This window comes from Pteronotus mesoamericanus, unplaced genomic scaffold (genome assembly GCF_021234165.1).
Source record: "Pteronotus mesoamericanus isolate MK-2021 breed Mesoamerican mustached bat unplaced genomic scaffold, CSHL_Meso_final contig_2, whole genome shotgun sequence".
Lineage (NCBI taxonomy): Eukaryota > Metazoa > Chordata > Mammalia > Chiroptera > Mormoopidae > Pteronotus > Pteronotus mesoamericanus.
The window spans coordinates 30,211,485-30,230,612 of NW_026555084.1; positions in this window are offsets into that span (position 1 = coordinate 30,211,485).

Below are 19,128 nucleotides of genomic sequence, written 5' to 3' on the forward strand. Positions count from 1 at the left end.
AGAGTGAATTTATCAAAGTATTCAATATTAAAGTGAATTTTTAAAACAAGAGAACACAATCCTAAATTTCTGGACAACCATATACTATGTAGGACAAAGTTGTATTGTAAAAAGAAAGAAAATAATTGGTGAAAAGATTCAGTAAGTATCAGGGAGAAATGAATGATGATCATTAGGAATAATACTTATGTATGGTCATATCATAAATGTGCCAAAGATATATTTACACGTAATACTGACTTTTTAGTTTCGTATCTATGTTTCATTGCACAAAGATAATGGGATAAGCTTGGTTTTAAAAGAGCAAAATTTGTATGTTCTCACAGATACAAGTGTACCTTAGACTTTTGTAGCACTGTTTATGGCTTGAATATGGAATAGAAAATAAATTGGCATTAAAGCATAACATAACTATATTCATCTGTATAAAAATTCACAACTTGTGGGGTGGAGTAGGGGTAGGGGCTAATAGCCTACAGGTAGTTAACACTGGAAAAGAAAGAAGCAACACGGGGAAATGAATATGCTACAGATATTCTAGAAACATAGAGAACACGGATAATTATAGCAGCTGAACAAATCTATGATTTAAAAGGTATCAGCTATCTCGACACCTACTAGTAATGTTCTGCCACAACTGATCTTGGAAGTTAGAAGATGGAATAAGGGATTTTGTTAATCTGGACGTTTTTCTGTAGTTCAAGAAGAAATGGCTAACGACAAGTAATAGAAGGTTTGGGAAAAAATAAAGATAGAGTTTATGTAAGTCTAATAAAGGAACTGAGTAATTAACACATTCAGATAGGTTTGTGTATACCAGGCTTTAGAAAATCAAATTTTTCATATGACAAAACTATGTGGTAAAATTTATTTCAAAATAAGATGAAAGCTATGCTTTATCTCATGAGAACAAACTCTAAAGTATACTGTGACTGAATATGGGAAAGTCCTCAAATAAAATTTTAGAGAATGTAAATGAGGACAAAAGCCGCCAATTAATTAAAAATTTGTACTTATATAGAACACAGACATTCAAAATAAATAATATATGTTTTAGAAATGGTTGATATATAAAGCAAAGTAAAAAATGACAAACACAGTTTAGATTAGTCATTATCTTTGAACAGGTAGAGAGGAATGAGCAGATTGGGAGAGGTGCAGAGAATGCTCAAAGTTGTTGGTAATATTCTATTAAATTAATGGAGGTAGGTATATGGGTGTTCTCTACATTGTGTTTCTTTAAACGTGACATTTTATAAATGTTTTTTAATTTTTGTATGATTCAGTATTTATTCAGAACATTAAAAATAGGTCATCTATTCTGATTGTATCATGTTGCTTTCCAAGCAGAACTATTTAATGTCTCATAAAAAATGGATATTAGAAAATGTTAATATATATAAGTGTGTATATAAGGTGGTTATGTTTGAATATTAAATAGTTCTAAAACACAGGCAAAATAACTAATAGTACCTACTTGCAATGCTGTAAGTAGAACTGTGGAAAAGAAAATGAAAAAAACATTTGTTTTACTTACTACACCGTTTTTTATTTGAGTTCATTTCTAATAACCATCATGTATCATGCTTCCTGTGATAAAAATCTCAACTTAATCATGTATTGTCAAGCAATATAACCTCACAAATTCTGTTCCTTCATTTGTAAAAGGAAGCTAGTGATGTTACCTACAACTCATAAAGTTATGGGGGAAATAAAACGAACAGTGCTTGGCCCATACTAAGCACTCAAATGTTAGAAATTACTTCTATAAAATATAAATACTGTAAAATACATTTTTAAAAAGATTTAACACTAGATAATAACACAAGACTATATGATAAAAGTTATTTCAAAATAAGATAAAGATATAGATGTAGGGTCAACTTCTCAACCTGAGTATAGTTGCTATTTTTGAAAAGATTCAAAAACAGGGTGGACAAAAGTAGGTTTACACTTGTGAGTACATGGAACACAGTTTATTCTTTTATTATTTATTAATTATTGCACTATTTGTGTTACACCTTTAAATCTAATTTTCCCAACCATGTATGTACTTATAGATGTTAATGGTTAGTCTATTATTTATTAGTTACAAGCAAGTCTGGGGAAACTACCAAGTCAGACTATACACACTATTGGAATATACCGAGGTTTTGAATGAAGGTTGAACCTCTAGTGGAGTCTTTAAAATTTGCCTGTATTTCATATCTCTTTTCTCTCAATTCACTCAGAAAAACTGGTTTTCTCTCTACAGTATAATGTTTTCCTCATTCACTTCTATAATAGTACTATTATTTATAATGTCTTACTAACAACAGACGTTTGTAGCCAATGACTTAGGTATAAGGGTATACAAATTGTGAACTAAATAAATCCCCAGAAGCATCTTTTATAGAGAAATCCCTGAGAATATTTTAATACAACTGGGAATTGTATTTATATATTCACTGAGCTTCAGTAATTTATTTTAAAAATTGCTTTAGAGCTAAGAACTAAAACAGGAGATACACTGTTGCAGTTACTTAACAAGATGAGGTAATAAGTGAATGTGTTTGTAAATTGATAGATTTGCTATATACTATGTATAATGTCTCAATAAGTACATAATTTTTAATGTACATTGCTTTTAGTATGACTCTGTCTTCCAGAGACTTTATGTTAATTTACTCATCCAATACCAACGTTGGAGCCCTTCAAAATCATTTTATCTTAACTCCTGGAGTGTTGGGAAGAAACAATTAGTCTCTCACCCCATTCTTCTCTTTCTTCTTCCAGGTAAGAGATATAACTCACAAGATTGATGTAATTGGAGACTACCAACTGGACCGAAATGGTGAAAAAACCTGAATGAAATTACTCTAAATTTACATAGAAAAATAATTACTAAGTTTATAAATTGTTTAACTATTACATGTGAATTGATTTGGTTAAGACACCACTTTTCAAACTTTATTGATTTTATTTTGATTTTTAGAAAGAGAGAGGAACGGAGAGAGGTGAGCGAGGCAAGAGAGACAGGGGGAGCGAGGAGGAGAGAGAGGGAGGGAGAGGCTGAGCTGCGGCACCCACCCACGCATTCACGGGTTGACTCCTGCAGCACTTCTCAAACTTTATCAAACTTTAGCATAAATGTAAATCACCTGAAGTCCTTGCTAAAATTCAGGTTCCAATTCAGCAGATCTAATTAGATAGTTCTAAAAGTTTTCATCCCTAACAGATGATGATGTAACACGGATTATGTCAAATTAAGAACAACACTTTCATTAATAAGGAAGTAGGATACTTAACAACAGGATATTATCACACATGAATAAGGAACTAATTTCTATTAACTTCACAGATAACAGAGCAAACTGAAAGATTACCAGGTAACAAAAGTAGAAAGGAAGATGATTTAGAGGAGGCTGTATAGATCCACAATAGATTACATATTTTCCCCCAAAGGAAATTGGATCCAAGAAACCTTTGAGAGTCAATTTCTTAAAGCTTTAAATAAGAAATCAATTAAATGAGCTCTTGAAAAATTCTCTTTAGACAGCTAAAATATAGCTACATGAAGTGACAACATACAATTTGACACAGTTGAAAGAGAAAGGCCAAGAAGATCAGTAAGAATGCATGAGGTTTTATGTGCTGTGTCTTATAGTAGTAGTTACATGGCCAAGACATTTATGCAGTTAAGAATCCAAGTAAAGGTCCAAGAGACAGTATCCAAAGTAAAAGGGAGTCAAGCATATCCACACTAAGCACAAAAAAGTCTGTTTTAAATGTTGACTGATGGAAGTCCAAATCTCTGGGTGTCATTTCCCAGGACGTTAATGATGAAGAGGATTGTTTTTTAAACATGGGTAAATTCTATGAATACATACGTGACTCTGCTAAATTGAATCTGGAGGAGTGTGTTCACTCATCAGGCATACAGGACTTCAAGGAAAGAGGAAGATCACCTCTATGCCTGACATTTGAACAATGGACAAACATTTAGATGGGGTCTGTAGTGGGCTGAATGCTGGCTCTAAAGATATCAAGTCCCAATCCCTGGAACCTGTGAATGTTATCTTATTTGGAAGAAAATGTCTTTGCAGATGTGCTTAAGTTAAGAATCTCAAAATGGGGAGAGTATCCTGGATTACCTGGGTTGGCCCTAGATGCCATTCCATGTATCCTTATAAGAGAGTGGCAGAGGGAGGTTAGACAGACGCTGCAGAGAAGGCAATGTTAAAATGGACAGCGGTTGGCATGATGCAGCTGTAAGCCAAGGAATGCTGGCAGTCACCAGAAACTAGAAGGGGCAAGAAGTGAGTTTTCCCCTAGAACCAATGGAGGGAGTGGGGTCCTTTGAACACCTTGATTTCAGCCCAGGGAAACTGTTTTCAGACTTCTGGCCTCCAGAGCTGTGAGTGAATAAATTTTTATTGCTCTAAGCTACCAAGTTTGTGGTAATTTGTCACAGGAGCCATAAGAAACTAATAAGGAGTCCCAAGAGGAGAATATGAAAGCAGTGTTCAAGGTAGAAAACCAGACATCATGAGAGTGATTGGGAAATATGGACCTTGAAGAAACAAAGATCATCACACATAAATGAAATGAAAGGGTTAATTTGAAAATAAAACTGATTTATTTTCACAGTATATTGTCAAAATTATATTGGTCTGCCCTGGCTGGTGTGGCTCAGTGGATCAAGTGCCAGACTGTGAAGCAAAGGGTCACCAATTTGATTCCCAGTCAGGGCATATTCCCAGCCTGGGTTGTGGGCCAAGTCCCCAGTAGGGGGCGTGTGAAAGGCAACCACGCATTGATGTTTCTCTCCCTCCCTTCCCTTCTCTCTAAAAAAATAAATAAATAAAATCTTTTTAAAAATTGTAATGGTCATAATTTTTTTTTTTAAACCAGGAGAGTTACCTCTTTAATGAAGGCCTGCAATCTCAGGAAACCACAGAAACTTTGGAAGTAGTTAAAAGTTGAATCTGGGAACAGAACATCAGAAGCACTGGGTAAAGCAGTAGACTAAGACTATTGACTCAATCCAAGAACAGTGGGCCCAGAATTAGGATGCACAGCTGTCTTGGCTGTGGTGTTTTACCAGGATGGAATCCAGCAGGCTCAGTTCCAGGGAGTGAGTATGTTAATGGGTGGGTTATTTTTGTAACAAATGGGGCTCAATTCCAAGAGGTAGAAACTTTTGGTTTAAAAGAAGTTAGCCATTTTCCTAAGACTTCACCTTGGGGATATGGTCTTCCATGAACTGACAGAAGTCGGCCTTCTTTCCAGGGAAGCCCCACATCCATTCTTTTTGGAGACTGTCTGAGTGTCTGCTTTCTCAGCTAGCGAATCTCAGCATCTACTGCAGAGGTAGTTGTCATGCTTCATTTATTCACTTTCTAATCACAATGAAACTCTGATTCTTGCAAAGTTAGTATGTATGTGTATGTGTGTTAAAACCTGATTTGCCTACCTCATTATAAAAGACACCATGCACTGTGGCTTGTGTGCACATTTAGATGTTTCTATTAATTGGATGGAATCACTGGCTTAGATACTGAATTGTGACCTCATCTTTTGGTCAATTCTGCATACTGATTTTTATCTTCAGAGGTGTTTGCTCTTTCTCAATGCTATTTATATTTCGTTCCTTTTGGAAAAGACATTTCATAGATTATGGTTTGGAAGAGTGGCTGTCTCCTGTTTTCACTGGCAATGGAGTTTTCTTTGTTTTTGTTGTCTCTTTTGCATCCGCTATTTCTCAAGCAAGGGCATAAAGAACTTACTTTTCCATATTTAACAACAGTCCAAATGTGGTCATTTGCCTAGTAATTAATGGTTCTTGCTGTGGGGACTAAGATATGTGTATCTTATTTCCATGGTTACAGTAAACCGTGATACAATGGAAAGCATAGTGGTATCTCCATGGGATTGAAAATTACAGGGCTTAAGTGTTGATTTCCTGGCTGCTAATAAAGATATCATCCGATTCATGTAAGAGACAATAGCATTCCTGATACAGATGCAATAGGATCATATTCTCTGGTTTCTAATTCATAGACTGTCCTTTTTATTATAAACTGGAGCAAAGATATTCTGATCATTCAGGAAGTTAGCACAAGCTATAATTTTGAAATCCTAATCTATATACTTGTATAGGTAGCACTGGCGTTTTGGAGACATGTAAGTCATGAAAACTCTGCTTTTGTTGGCTCATAGGTCTGGTTCTAATTCATTATAAGAAAAGTCATAGGTCTTGGTTCTACAAACTTAATGCCCGGCTTTGAAATCTCCACTTCTATGATTATTAATAAATGAAATGTCTTTAAAAAGAATAAATTCCAGGGCAAATCTCAGAGGGAAAAAACCTCCACAATTCACTGACACACACACACACACACACACACACACACACACACCTCCACAATTCACTGACACACACACACACACACACACACCTCCACAATTCAGACACACACACACACACACACAAACCTCCACAATTCACTGACACACACACACACACACACACACAAACCTCCACAATTCACTGACACACACACACACACACCTCCACAATTCACTGACACACACACACACAAACCTCCACAATTCACTGACACACACACACACACACACACACAAACCTCCACAATTCACTGACACACACACACACACACACACCTCCACAATTCACTGACACACACACACACACACATAAACCTCCACAATTCACTGACACACACACACACAAACCTCCACAATTCACTGACACACACACACACACACACACCCTCCTCCACAATTCACTGACACATACACACACACACACACACACAAACCTCCACAATTCACTGACACACACACACACACACACACACAAACCTCCACAATTCACTGACACACACACACACACACACACACCTCCACAATTCACTGACACACACACACACACACACACACAAACCTCCACAATTCACTGACACACACACACACACACACACACACACACCCTCCTCCACAATTCACTGACACATACACACACAAACCTCCACAATTCACTGACACACACACACACACACACACACACACACACACACCCTGCCGCATTTCTTTCTTTCCGCAGACTGGCGCAGGTAAACAATGTGCAGCAGAGCCGGTCTACTGCCTCCTAGACCTGTTCTTATCGTCTGCATATTGAACACGATTTTGTTTTAACTGTTGTATCAACTTTTAGCTGATGTTTGTAGGAATTACTAACTAGGTGGAATCCCATAAACAATTAGGTTCAATATCTGGTTTTTGCTCAGAAGAAAAAAAAATCTTATATTTTACAAAAAATCCCGCTGTGTAACATGTGAGAAATATAAGTCCCAGGAGGGTAGAACCCTTTCCTTTATATCTCCATTACCTAGACCCTCACCAGGATCAGTGCAGCACGTCAGGCCCTCATTGAATACCTGTGAATGAAAGAACGAGCGAGAACTATAACAATATGTGCTATCTATAACAGCATTTTATGACTTACAATGTAGCTTTAATAAATCATATTAACTTATACATTTGAACCACAGAACAGACTTTGTTTTAGCTGCTGTCATCCATAGATCACAAATGAGAAAATTCCATTCTCTGTATTTTGCTGTGTAATAATGCACACTTTTTTTTTGCCCAAATTTTTGAGGGAAAAATAAGGATGCACAGTATACATGGGTATAGTTGATTACATACCATGAGTATAATAATGGGTATAATAATCCCATGTATAATGTGCATAAAAATGCACATTTGTGGTGTACATTATATCCAAAAAAATACAGTAAGTAGCAGCACTAACTGGACATGAGCCCACATATTGCAGTACTTGGTGCAGAGCCTGAACACAAGGACATGCTTTCATAAAGGTGCTCACGAGATGCAAGCTAGAGAGTCACATGATAATGACAAATATGATATCTGGTTATTGCATATGACAGATGGACAGACATTATCAAGTGTAGCATCCATAACTGCTATTCTAAAGTCACAAATAATAGCTGCTACTTCTGACCCCTAGGAACTGGCATTATTTCCTTCTAGAGAAAATGAACTTTTGTCTGAGAAAATACCTGAATGAGCAGATACAAGATCATGCTTTGAAATGAGATGCAAAATAAAGCGATGACCTCTTTAAGAAACACTAGAAATAAAGAAGAGGAGTTTTGAAAGTACAGGAAAAACAAAAGGATGAGAATTCCAACATGACTGTGAAACAGACCCTGTTCTACATGACTATAAAAAGTTATTAATAAGGCCTTCCTCGTGATAGGCTTAGCTGTGAGATTTTTGAGTGCAGCAACACAACCCCCTTCCATTGTACTACACCCTTGTTAAAACCTACTGCACACAAATGGCTAGTGTGCTCAGTGTTCTGCGAACTGGGAAGACTGTGCTCTGTGTTCTATGATCTGAGGGGCAAAGGGAACAAACACTATAGCATGTGAGATATTATAAATAATAAATCAAAAAGAAAAAAAGTACAAGAAAATATCTCACTATAATGCTCCTAGTATTCACAGGTATGAGAATTACATTTTACTTTCCATAAAATGCAGAAAGAGGATTAGTCACATGAAAGTATGTGAATATAAAAGACTGCTAAAGGTAGCCTTTCCAGGAAAGTGGTCAAGTAGGTGGAAGCTGAGTCCACTTGCTCTTGTCCCGAGCTTGGATACGTGGCTGAACTTCCTAAAAATAAACCGAACCGAAAGATTCAATGGAATCTTAGCTGATAGGATCTTTGGAAGCCTCGGAGTACAGAAGATGCTTCACAATTGGCAGTAAGGAGACTTATAGGGTGAAGGGGAAATACCCCATGTGTGGTGCCTGCAGCCATGAACAGCCTAGTCAGAAATCGCAGCTCTGCGGCTCCCTCCCCTCTCAGGGCAGAGTACCCCCAGACCTGGGCTGGGAGTCACTTGGACACACAAAGCCAGGGAGATCCAGACGATATACACACAGCGAGCGGCACACCCATAGTTGCAGCAGCAAACACTAACCAGGAGAGTACCAGAGAGAGAGAGAGGGATTCTATCTGCACCTGGGTTGGGCAGAAGAGGGAGGCCACAGCCAGCCATGACTGTCAGAGACTTTTGGCCTTTTGGAGAGGTGGTGTGTACAGAAAGCCAGGCAGTGACTCAGTGCTGCAGTCAGAGTGCCCAGAGAGACTTTTTAAAAAGGGAGCTGAGGCTTGCTGGGCAGGAACCCTGTGCACAGCTGCCCTGCCAGCAAGGGGAAAGGATTGAGGGCATGGTTTGCTCCCACTGAATGCAGCTGGGCAGAGAGATCAGAAAGGTGCACAGCGAGGGGATTTCTCAGCCTGAGCCTGGTGCAGCTGGAAGGCTGGAAGCTGTGCAGAATGGAGAGTTCAGGACTATGTCTGCTGCTAGAGCAGTGGTCTGGAAACTGGACGGGTGGGAGTTGAACATCTGAGATTATTTCCAGCCAGAGAGAGCCGCCGTGCCCCATAGAGATAGAACATCTGGGAAGGGAAGGACACACCTAGCCCCCACACCTCCTACGGAACAGGCAGGACAGCTCAAGAACCCCCTACAGGGTGCATATCCCCAAGAGAAAGAAAAAGGCCTAAAGGGCCTATTTTGAACTTTTCTCAGGGAGAAAAAACACACTGGCTCCTAAGGCCCTATTCCACTGAGGCCCGCAAAGCAGTGAGATCAGAAATTGGTGTAGCACGGGGGCATCAGGGCCCCACTCAGCCTTGGCTCACACACAGAGCTGCCATCAGCACGGAGAAGGAAAGAGTTGAACCTCTTACACAGGTTGGCCCCTCTCTTGAAACAGGCAACTGATTAATCAGAAACTATACATTATTGAGAATAAGCTGAGGCAGACCAAGACAGGTGATACAGAGGCAGGAAAACACAACCATAATTTTCCCAGAAGATTGAGCAGTGTCTCCCAGTGGAGACCCAGGGGTCTTACCTTCCTGATTGCAACAGAAGCCCCCTCTAAAGCCAGATGAAGGTGATACAAGTGATGATGGACGACCCACCCTGGGACCTTGAGCTGATAAAAAGCCAGAGGCAGGTCCAGAAAGAGAAGTCAGAAGACAAACACCAAACTGCTGAGATGAATTCCACCTCATCCTTCTTCAGAATTTGTGTTATTTTTTCCTTTCTTTTGTATAGCCTTTTAATATTTCTTCTTTTTCTTCAATTGTATTGCAACTAATTCACTATTCTTTTTTGTTTTTATTTATTCTGTTTTCTTTTTTTATTTAGATTTTATATATTTTTTAAAGTTTTTATTTCAAATGTCACATATCTTCCCCTTGTCTTATTCCATTTCCCCTTTTTTCTGCTCTTCCTTATTTTCATTGTAAAATTTATTTTCCCTTCTTGCTATGCCTTGTTCCTACTTCTTACTATTACTATTTATCCCCCCTCTATCCTCTCCAAATCTTCCTTCCTTAGGTCAGCTCACATTCTTTTTCCCTTACTTATAATTTTCTTACCACTTTTATAAATTGTGGCTTGTTTGGGCATGGATATTATGGTTATTGTTATTCTTCCTCAACTGTATTTCTATTTGTTCACTATTTTTTAAATTTCTAAGCTCACAGGGTACTCTCTCCCTGTCTTATTCCATTCTGCCTTCCTCCTGCCCTTGTTTATTTGAGTTTGGAATTTTATTTTTTCCCTTTTTTTAGCCTGGATTTTATTCCTTACTCTTATTTCTCCTCCCTTGAGCCTCTCAAAATCATTTTTCTTTACTGTAGACATCTCATATTGTTTTTTCTTTTGTATATTCTTATTCTCTTTCAACCTTTATTAATCTTTGCTCAGCTGCTGTTTTTATTGACCCTGTTGTAGTTTTTCTGCAATTTTGTTCCCTTTGACTCACTACTTCTTTAAGTTTTATTTCAAAATTTATATTATACTCTTCTTTTTTATTACCCCATTTTACCATTGTCTTTCCCTGTTATACTTATGTTTTAAATTTTTTCACCCTTTTTTTGCTTTGTTTCTATTCCCTACTTTTATAATTTCTCCTCCCCCTTCCCACTCAAAATCATTTTTCTCTGCTTTAGTCATCTCATATTCTCTTTTCCCTGTCTTATAATATTCTTAATCTCTCTCTACTGTTATTAATCTTTGCTCAATTGGTGTTGATATAACTGATGTGGTAGGGGAGTATTTTAGCTGGCCTGGTTTTCTTAGTAGTATTGCTTTGTTAACCAGCATGTGTACAACAGTACACAAGAAATGGCAGGGTTGTGAATCCTACTCATCCAGCTGGAGAGGAGAACCCACCAATGAATGAGCCATCAAAAAAGCCCAAGTACAAAAAGAGAGCCCACATAAACTGAATAAAGGGCAACTCTAGAGCATCCATATCAGGAGATCAAAGAGGCTGCACCACTGAGTCCCAAAGAACTCCTACCACAGAGGTCCACCCCATAGAGACAGGCAGACAAAGCAAGCAACTTGAAATGAAGGAACAAACAAAAAGAATCACCTAAAATGGGGAGACAATGAAATAACCTTCAGTCAAAAGGAAAGGAAGAATCCCCAGAAAAAGAGCTAAAAGAAATTGAGGCAAGCCATCTACCAGACACAGAATTTAAAATAATGATTATAAGGATGCCAAGGAACTCAGTGAGAACTACAAGGCACTTAGTAAGAACTACAGCAGCATGAAAAAGACATAGAAACTATGAATAAGAACCAGGAAGAAATGGAGAATGCATTATCTGAAATGAAAAATACACTAGAAAGAATTAAAAGCAGGGTAAATGAAGCAGAGGACCAAATCTGTGAGGTGGAAGACAAGGCAGAAAGAAATACCCATTCAGAGCAACATAACAAAAAGACTCATAAAGAATGAGGACAGTTTAAGGAAACCTCAGGACAACACGAAAAGTAACAATATTTGCATCATAGGAATGTCAGAAGGAGAAGAAAACAAACAAGGGATAGAAAACCTGTTTGAACAAATAATGATAGAAAACTTCCTTAACTTGGTAAGGGAAAATGTCATGCAAGTTCAGGAAGCACACTAGGTGAATCCAAAGAGGCCTACTCCAAGACACATCATAATTAAAATGGCAAACTTTAAAGACAAAGAAAAAATCTTAAGGGCATCAAGGAAGAAAACAGCTAGTAACATACAAGGGAACTGTGATAAGGCTATCAGCTGATTTCTCTACAGAAACACTACAAGTCAGAAGGGACTATCATGAAATATTTCAGTTAATGAATAGCAAGGACCTACAACCAAGATTACTCTACCCAGAAAGGCTCTCATTTAAAATGGAAGGCAAAATAAAGAGCTTCCCAGACAAAAGAAGGCCAAAATAGTACACCTCCACCAAGCCAACACTGCAAGAAATGCTAAAGGGACTGCCGTAAAAGAGACAGAGAGAGACAGAGAGAGACAGAGAGAGGTACAAAAAAAAAATGGCAAAAAATAAGTACCCATCAATAATAATCTTAAATGTAAATGGCTTAAATGCCCCAATCAAAAGACATAGTGTAGCTAAATGAAAGAGAACATGACCCATATATATGCTGTCTATAGGAGATCCACCTCAGAACAAAAGACCTACACATGTTGAAAGTGAAGGCATGGAAAAAAATATTCCAAGCAAACAGACATGAAAAGAAAGCTTGGGTAGCAATACTTATATCAGAAAATATAGACTTCAAAACAAAAGCAATAAAAAGGGTCAGTGAAGGTCACTACATAATACTTAAGGGAATGGTCCAACGGGAGGATATAACCCTTGTAAACATATAGGTACCCAACACAGGAGTACCTAAATATATAAAGAAAATATTGGAGGATTTCAAGAAAGATATTGACAACAGTCATCATAGGGGATTTTAACATCCCACTATCAACAATGGATAGATGATCCAAACAAAAAATCAACAATGATATTGTGGCACTGAATGACACTCTAGTCTAGATCAAATGCACTGAATTGATGTATACAGAAGGTTTCACCCCAAAGAAGCAAAATACACATTCTTTTCAAATGCACATGGAACATTTTCAAATATAGATCACATGGTAGGACACAAAACAAACCTCAACAAATTTGAGAAAATTGAAATCATATCAAACATCTTTTTGGATCACGGTGGCTTGAAACTAGAAACAAACCTCAAAGGGAAAAACTCAAAAACATTCAAATACATGGAGACTGTATAACATGTTATTAAATAATGAATGAGTCAACAATGAGGCCAGGAAGAAATCAAAAAGTATCTAGAAACAAACGAAAATGAACACACAAAAACCCAAAACCTATGGGACATGGCAAAGGCAGTCCTGAGAGGGAAGTTCATAGCAATTCAGGCCTACCAAAAAAAGACAGAAAAACCTCAAATAAACAATCTAACCGTACATCTACAAGAACCAGAGGAACAAGATCAAACAAAGCCCAGAGCAAGTAGAAGGAAGGAAATAATCAAGATCAGAGCAGAACTAAATGACAGAGACTAAAAGAACAAACCAAAGGATTAGTAAATCTAGGTGCTGGTCCTTTGAAAAGATAAATAAAATCGATAAGCCTTTAATGAGACTCATCAAGAAGAAAAGAGAGAGGGCCCAAATAAATAAAATCAGAAATGAGCTGGAAACAACTTAAGTGCCCATGAGTAAATCAGTGGATCCAAAAGCTGTGGTACATTTACACAACGGAATACTACACAGCACAAAGAAAGAAGGAACTCCTACTCTTTACAACTGGAGAGTGTTATGCTAAGTGAAATAAGCCAAGTGGTGAAAGACAAATACTGTATGATCTCACCTGTAAGTGGAACCCAATCAATAAAACTAACAAGCAAGCAAAATAGAACCAGAGACATGGAAATAAAGAAAAAACTGACGGTGACTAGAGGGTAGTAGGGAGAGTGATAACAGGGAAAAGAAGGGGAAGGATCAAGTCAAGGAATAGGTACAAAGGACTCATGGACAAAGGCAATGGGGGAAGTAGTAAATGCAGGAGGTGTGAGGTAGGTAGGGCAAGGGAGAGTAATTGGGGGAAAATGGGGACAGCTGTAACTGAATAACAATAAAAAATAAAAATTAGAAAAAAGAAATGAAAGAGGAGAAGTTGCAACCAATACTACAGAAATACAAAGGATTGTAAGAAATTACTATGAACAACTATATGCCAAGAAACTGGACAACCTGGGAGAAATGGACAAGTTTCTAGAAACATATAATCTTCCAAAACTGAATCAATAAGAAGCAGAAAGCCTGAATACACTGGTAACAGTTAGTGAAATTAAAGCAGTAATCAAAAAATTCCTAGCACACAAAAACCCTGGACCAGATGACTTTACAGGTGATTTTACCAGACATTTAAAGAAGAATTAACTCCTATCCTTCTCAAACTATTACAAAAAAATCAAGAAGAGGGAAGACTTCCAAACTCTTTTTACAAGGCCAATATCATCCTAATCACAAAACCAGGTAAAGACACAGCAAAGAAAGAAAACTATAGTCCAATATCTCTGATGAACATAGATGCTACAATCCTCAATAAAATCTTGGCAATCTAGATTCAGAAATACATTTAAAAGATCACATACAATGATCAAGTGGGATTCATCCCAGGGATGCAAGGATGGTGCAATATTTGCAAATCAATAAACATAATATACCACATAAACAAAATGAAGGACAAAAATCACATGATCATATCAATAGAGGCTGAAAAAGCATTTGATAAAATCCAGCGCCCTTTTATGATGAAGACACTCAGCCAAGAAGGAATAGAGGGAGCATACCTCAACATAATAAAAGCCATATATGAGAAACCTACAGCCAAAATTATACTCAACAGGCAAAAAGTAACTTGACAGAACAAGCTGCTTAAGATCAGGAACAAGACAAGGGTTTCTGCTTTCACCACTTATTCAACATAGTACTGGAAGTTCTAGCCACAGCAATCAGACAAGAAAAAGAAATAAAAAGCATTCAGATTGGAAAGAAGGAAGTAAAATTATCATTATTTGCAGACAACATGATAGTGTACATAGAAAACCCTATAGTCTCCACCAAAAAACTACTCAACCAAATAAATGAATGAGGTAAAACAGCAAGATACAAAGTCAATATTCAGAAATCAATGGCATTTTTGCATACCAACAATGAAATATCAGAAAGAGAAACTAGGGGGAAAAGTCCCATTTACTATAGGAACAAGGAAAATAAAGTACCCAGAAATAAATTTAACCAAGGAGGTAAAAGACCTATACTCAGAAAACTATACAACACTGAAGAAAGAAATTAAGGAAGATGCAAATAAATGTAAGCATATACCATGTTCATGGATTGGAAGAATTAACATCATTAAAACGTCCATACCACACAAAGCAATCTATAGATTTGATTCAATTCCTATTAAAATACCAAAGGCATATTTCACAGATCTAGAACAAATATTTCAAAAATTTTGAATCAAAAGGGAATCAAAATGTTCCAGTATGGAAAATCATCCATTCACAAAGACATCAAGAATGGGATAAAGGAACAAAAAATTTTAAAATATCCAAAAAAACCCCAATTAACAAAATGGTGTTAGTAAATCTTTACCTATCAATAAATACTTTAAATATAAATGAATTAAATTCTCTAATCAAAAGACAAAGAATGGCTGACTGAATTTTTTAAAAAGAAAATAAACTATATGTTACCTACAAGAGACTCACTTCATTTTTAACAACACACATAGGCTCAAAGTGAAAGGGTCAAAAAAAGATATTCCATGCAAATGCAAACAAAAGAGCACGGTTAGCTATACTTACATCAGACAAAACAGTCTTTAAGTAAAAAACTATAACAAGAGACAAAGCCCAGTATATAATGATAAGGGGTCATTCCATCAAAAGGATGTAACAATTATAAATACTTAACACACTCAACATTGCAGCAACCTAGATATATTAAGCAGATACTAACAGATCTAAAGGGAATGAATGACAACAATATGATAATAGTTGAGTACTTCAATACTTCATTGTAGACAAGGGATAGATCATCTAGGCAGAAAATCAATAAAAAAACACTGGACTTGAATTATACCTTAGACCCAATGGATCTAACAGAACATTCCAACAGCAGCAGACTACACATTCTCATAAAACAATCATAGAATATTCTCAAGGATAGATGATATGTTAAACACAAAATAAATCTTAGCAACTTTAGGAAGGCTGAAAACATGTGAAGTACCTGTTCTGACCACAATGGTACAAAATTAGAAGTTAGTAAGAGGAGGAAAATGAGAAAATATACAAACATGGAGAAATTAAACAGCACATTCCTGAACAACCATTGGGTCAAAGAAGAAATCAAAGGAGAAATAAACAATTATTGAAATAAACATAAATGGAAACACAACAAAAGCAATTCTAAGAGATAACTTTATAGTAACAAATACTTGCATTAAAAAAAAATCTCAAGTAAACCTGACTTTTTTACCTCAAGAAACTAAAAACACAAAAACAAAGTAAGTCCCAAGTTAGCAGAAGGAAGGAAATAACAATGGTCCAAGCAGAAATAAATGAAATGGACATCAGAAAAATAGTAGAAAAAATAAACAAAACTAAGAGCTAATTTTGGTGAAAAGATAAATAAAATTGACTAACACCTTAACTAAAAAAATTTATAAGACTCAGAATCAGGAATGAAAGAGCAAACATTACAACTAATACCATAGAGATGCAAAAATCGTAAGAGACTACTATGAACAATTAAATTCCAGCAAATTGGATAACTTAGAAATTGATAAATTCCAAGAAACATACAACCTATCAAGCCTGATTCATGAAAAAATAGACAATCTGAATATACCACTAATGAGTAAAGACACTTATAGGTTATCAGAAACCTTCCCAAAGGAAAAGCCCAGGACCAGATAGTTTCTCTGGTGAATTTTACTAAATATTGTAATAAAGAGTTGTGCATGACACTGTGACTCTAAAATATTAATGAAATGAAAGAAAACCTAAGTAAATAGAGATGGGGTGTGTTCATAGCTAGTAAGTGAGATGATTTAACAATTTAAGGTGTTAAATCTCTCCTAACTGATAGATCCAATTCAATTCTAATTTTAAAATGTCAAAAAGTTATTTTTTTGTGGAACTTTACAAACTAATTTTATAACAAAATACAAAGAAAATATAATATCAAAGAAAACATCAAAAAATATTTGAAACTTTTAAAAAGATGACACTATCTGATATCAATATTTATTGTGACATGAGGTTATGAAGACAGTGCTGTTTTGGCATAAAATAGATTAACTGAACAGAATAGAGTTTCCAGAAATTGATCTACACATGTTTAAACAACTGATTTCTGACCAAGGTAAAGGCAATTTAGTGGCAAAAGTATAGTCTTTTCAGCAAGTAGTACTGAAACATTTAGACATCCATATACAAAAACATGAACTTCAATCTGTACCTTAAAATATATATAAAAACTAACTAAAAATATATGTTTTATCTAAATATAAAACATATAACAATAAATTTCTAGGCAACAATATAAAGGGAAATTATTTGTAATTTTGGGTCAAAAATTAGCTACAAAACCAAACACTTACAGCATATATAAGAATAAACTCGAAATGCATTAAGGATGTAAATGTAAGACCTGAAACCATAAAGCTCCTAGAAAAAAATATAGGCAATAAAATCTGTGACATTTCTCTTACTAATATTTCTTCTGATATATCTCCTTGGGCAAGGGAAACAAAAGAAAAAAATTAACAAATGAGACTACATCAAACTAAAAAGTTTTTGCACAGCAAAGAAAACCATCAACAAAATGAAAAAAACAACCCACTGAATGGAAGATTATTTGCCAAATAAATAAAATCTTAAAAAAAAATCCAAAAAGTAGTGGTACATACATACAACGGAATATTGGCCATAAAAAAAATGAAATCTTACCATTTGTGACAACATGGATCTACCAAGAGTATTATGCTGGGTGAAGTAAGTCAAAGAAAGACAAATACCATACGATTTCACTTATATATGGAATCTAAAGAACAATATAAACAAACAAGCAAAAAAGAACCAGACCCATAGACACAGGGAGTGGATTGGTGGCTACCAGATGGAAGACAGGTAGGGGGCCTGGGTGAAAGAAGTGAAGGGATAAGGAAGTACAAATTGATAGTTACCATATAGTCACGGGGATATAAAGTACAGCACAGGGAACATAGTCAATAATGTTGCAATAGCTGTGTATGGTGCTAGGTGGGTGCTGGGAATATTGTGAGAGATCACTTTTTGGTGTATGTGATTGTCTAACCACTATGCTGTAGACGTGAAACCAATAAAAAAATAATATTGAAGGTAAACTAATAAAAAAAAAGGTTGGGGGAAAAAGAATCAAACATAGAGCCCTTAAAAGAAATACATAATTAATTAGAGTCATAAAATTAAAAAAATTTGTTCTAAAAAATATAATACTAAGTGTATGTGTGCACACACACACACACACAACCTGGAAAAATATTTACTTCTATCTAGATTGTATAAATAATCTCAAAACTCAATATTAAGATAACAAGTAATCTAATGAAAAGAATGGGCAATGGATTTTATCAAACATTTTACCAAAGAAGATATACATTAGACATAAAAGCACTTGAAAAGATGGTTAACATCATTGATTATAAGGAAAATTCTAATTTAAAGCTACATGGAGATATCACTACTATTTTTTAAATTTTAATTATTTTTATTTATTTATTTTTAGAACGACGGAAAGGGAGGGAAAGAGGAAGAGAAACATCAGTGTGTGGTTGTCTCTTGAGCATTCCCCACTGGGGACCCGGCCTGCAACCCAGGCGTGTGCCCTGACTGGGAATCGAACCACTGACCCTTTGGTTTACAGGCCAGCACTCAATCCACTGAGCCACACTTATCAGGCAGATATCACTACTATTTGAAAGGCTAAAATTAAAAAGATTGATCATATGAAGTGTTAGCAAGAATGTGTTAACATTGGAACTGTAACAGCACTCTGAAAAAGTTTGGTAGTTCCTAAAAAAATAGAACATACACTTACTATATGATTCAGCTATTCTACACCTAAGTATTTACCAGAGAAATA